The sequence below is a fragment of the Drosophila montana genome, unplaced genomic scaffold (assembly GCF_035044405.1).
Source record: "Drosophila montana isolate Dmon_TW-CO22-7 unplaced genomic scaffold, ASM3504440v1 contig_2178_1, whole genome shotgun sequence".
In the NCBI taxonomy this organism is placed as follows: Eukaryota; Metazoa; Arthropoda; class Insecta; order Diptera; family Drosophilidae; genus Drosophila; species Drosophila montana.
Window position 1 is genome coordinate 2,823,037 of NW_026997075.1, and position 4,464 is coordinate 2,827,500.

Sequence of the window (4,464 nt, forward strand, 5' to 3'; positions counted from 1 at the left end):
TGAGCCAGCTGCCAGCTTGGGGTTTGCCTAATCAACTGCCGCTTATGTATTTAACTTTGGGTTTCGCATTTGCCAAGCGAGCAGAAAAGATGTCCTTAACTCAAGCTAAGCCGCCCAGTGATGGTCGCGTGAGTCTTAACTTGTGAGCCGTGACAGTTTATAATATTGGGCATATAATTATATAAATTAATTTTATTATAATATGAATTATTTTGATATACATTATACATACTTAGCTTTAATTTTAATTTGAGCCGGGCAACGCCAGTTAATTTCTCCTAGTCTCCAATATACATACGCTAGTAAAATATAAATAAATAACAAGTATAAAGGTTCATAAGTAATGTTTTACATGTTAGTCCCGAGTTTCCAACATACAGGATTCTCAGTAGTTCCCAACTTCAAGCTTCTATATAAGACGAGATTTTCCCTAGACCCAACCCTTTCTTCTTTGCGTTAAATCGAAATTTAAATCAATTGAATTATATATTAAATTATATATTACATTTTCTTGTAAAATTGATGCGTTTAATTAAATTGTCTCACCCAAATTTAAAAAAAAAAACTAAAATTCAATTTTAATTTAAACCATTTGTATACTCTTTTCACAATGTACAATCGAGTGTATTGGGGCTTGCAGTGCATGTGGCCTGCAATTGAAGCTAGAAGAACACGAAGTAGATATGCGCATTAGACAAAGAGAGTTCCCATAGATTTAGACTAGGCCGAATGTTTGACAGGCTTGTGATTACAGTTTTAGAGTCACTGAGCCATAGATCATAAAGTGTCTTTAAGCAAACAGAGTATAACGCAGTCGGGCGCGGATTATTGTGGATTGTAAATGCAAGCAAAATGTCATTTACAATATAAATATCCAAGCAATTGATTTTATCAATAAATGCAATAAATGCATTTATATTTTTTATTAACTCATGAATATTTATATATTGCGCTTAAATTCTGATTGACGGAATGAACATTGAAATAATATTTCACGTGCACATCATTGAAAAAATTTTCCACAATTTTGCGAAAATACTTGATACAAAAGTTGAGGGCGTTTTCTTTTCAAGAAAAACTTGAACACCGAGTGCGCATATAATGCCCCACCCTCCAGCGCACAGCCCGTGTATTTAGCACGTGAGGCCCACTGTGGAAGGCAAAGGCATAATTTTGCTTTTCATTTTCGTTTTCATTTTTGTTTCGTTTAATGTGGAAACTTACTCATGTAAATGAAAAACGCAGGTGGTAAAACTTTTTGCTTAACTGAAAAGCGGCCAAGGCACTAACACACACACACACACACACAAGCATGTTTGTTGATGTATGTGTGTGCGTGTGTGTGTGTTTGCATAAACTGTAAATGTATTGACATATGTATTTTCATGTTACACATTTTTAGAAAACACTCATCTTAAAGTTGAGCAGCAACGTCGACTTGACACCTAAATTAACTTTGTTGCATATAGTTTATTTTTATATACCCTGCACCCCATGAAAAGACGAAGAAAGGGTATAATGCTTCTGGGTAAATGCATGTAATGGTAGCATATACAAATCCATAGTATATATAGTTCTTATCGGGACGTAGCGCTAAGTCGATCCAGCTATTTTTGCGGTCTGTATGAACGTGGATCTTGGAAACAGTAAACATTGTAATATATACTTAAGTATTAGATCAACGCGATGTATCTGTATAGAAATAAGCGATGCATGTATTGATATATGATGTTTTAATTGATCGATACTCAACCTACTTTTAAACGGTCGGTCGAAGCGAATGGATTGTCGACTGTTGGAATCAAGATATAGAACAAATAAGAAAAGACTGCCAACTTTACGATGCATATATTCTTTCGTGTAGCAAGCGTATCGTCAAGAGCTTGTCTTGTTTATATCGATATATCCCACATTTCGGTAATATCGACAAATGTCGATTTTGAAAGCAAGTTTGTTGAGCATATCCCACTGCGAGAAATATCAGATTTTGTTCGCGTATACAACACGCGGATCCAAAACATTTCCCTTTTTGGATATCTAGTGGATAGTGTGAGATTAAGAGAAGAAGAAGCGGCTTAAATAGAGCAACAGCAAGTGCAAATGCATATTACGGCAGCCCGGAGCTGAGTACAGGGTATCTGGTAGCGGGTCCTCCCCACCCGACCACTTGCATTTGTTATGTGGCATTAATTTAATTGCAGCTGTACAATGTATAAGCATGCATGTGTGTATATACACACACACACATGCTGTGTCTTTTGATGATGCGTCTTTTAGGAGCACTCAAATTCCACGAGATCTTGCCCATAAAATATATAATGTCTTATTTATGTTTTATTTTTTTTTGTTAGCAAAAAATGGCATTAAATACAACAAAATATTTCTTATTGTAAGCGCTCATAAAAGTTGCTGCCCATTGCAGTTATCAAAAACTGCAAGGGGCAGCAACTTTTATGAGCGCTTACAATAAGAAATATTTTGTTGTATTTAATGCCATTTTTTACAAAATATATTTCGGGAACTGGAATTAAATTTTATAGGCACGAAAGTAAAAGTTTTGGCAAACCTGTGTATGCCATTAGATTTATGAAAGGCATCCAATAATATCTTCTAAATATCGAGTATATTCTTATATATATATGTATATATAATATAGTCTGGGATACTTTAACACAGATACACACGCATTCAAGCAAACACACAAACACACACACATATACACAACAGCAGACACGCAATTGGTCATCAAATATGCATAAAAATGTATGCGCTCTCACTCTTTTACTCTCGCTCTCTCGCTTGCCCTTTGTGGCAGCCACTTTCCCACTCATTAGTTAGTTACATGTGTTATGTGGCATGTTAAGCAATGCTTAAAATTGTTGCCCCAAAACCGGACTGCGGCCGTATTAAAAATGTAGCCGGTTAAAATAAAGACCCACAAATAAAATAAAATACCAACAAAGGCCATATTAAAATTAATTACCCTAGCAATGAACGACACACAAATACCCTGTAAGCTGTGTGAGCTCAAAGCGTGAATCGAATCAGCGACAATTTCCTTTTATTATTATTTTATTCAATATTTTCCTTGAATCTGCCCAGCCGAGATACATAGTAATGGGCGTGGTCACTGCCCCATACCCTGTACGCAGAATACTTCAAAGATAGTCTCAGGCTGCATTTAAGTATAAGATATTTATCTTCTTGAATAGAAATTTATTGAAAAGAGGCCATGAATTGATGTATTAAATGGGCTAATTATACCTGGTCTTAAGACAGTTGTTGTTTACAGGGTATCAAAAAGAATAACATGCTTGCCGTTAGACGTTGTTGTTGTTTTTGTTGTTGTTGCTGATGTTGCTGCGTGCGCTTGCATGCTGATTTCCGTTTCCTCTTTACGGGTATCCACACACACACCCACATGCATACAAACAAACATACACACACACACACACACACACTGAGGCACGCTTTAAGCTGCGTAGCGTGAAAATATGCAGGAACATCTCTCGCATATGAAAACGCAATTTTTATGGCATACATTTTTAATAAACTGAGCAGTCAGCGCTATCCAATGCAATGCCAAAGCCAACAGCTGCGAACACACACACACACACACACACACGCACACAAACACACTCGCATCGATAGACAAATTTAAGGCATAAGCATGCTCCTAGTGGGTCATCTTCTCTGTATATGTATGTATCTTGAGGCTGAGTCTCATAAACACCCAGAGATACCTGCCATCTGCCACAGGCTATTTATTATACAGGGTGCACCAGCTCGCAGTCTGCAAACAGAGTAAAAGCCGGTTATATATGTTCTAAAGTTTGATCGAGATGGCGATTGAAGTTCTTAAGTAAGAGAACTTTATGGCGATCAAAAAGATATAACTTTAGGTACGATTCGTAAAACTGACTTTCCGCAGCCTTGGCCCCAGGTCTTGGTTCAACAAAACTTGCTTTGTCATATCTTTTATCTTTATCTTTGTTAAGCAAATAATTAACATTATCAATATATATTCTTTCTGTTCAGATGTAGGACCTAAGCTATTTATGCTTTGTATCTGGACTTACATAAAGTGTTTTGAGAAAATTAAGATTTGGTTCGGGTTTCGGTTTGTTAATTATTTTCCTAGACAACTCGCTGGGATTATGGTTTGCTTCATAAAAGAAAATTATAAAGTGAAATTGCTGGTTCGAACCAGCTCGGTTCAAAGCCGATTTGCAGCCTATAAAAATAAACTATTATCAGGAAATTACCTGGCCCCTGGCAAAGACAATGCAATCTTGACCCAATGCTGACTCGAAGTCCCATTCATTTGCTTTATAGAATGTATCCATAAGATATCAGTCATAATACTCTCTCTCTCTCTCTCTACCCCCCCCCCCTCTCTCTCTCTCTCTACTCTACTCTCACAACTATCGAATTCGAGTGCGCATTTAAGCAATTCTGTAGAAC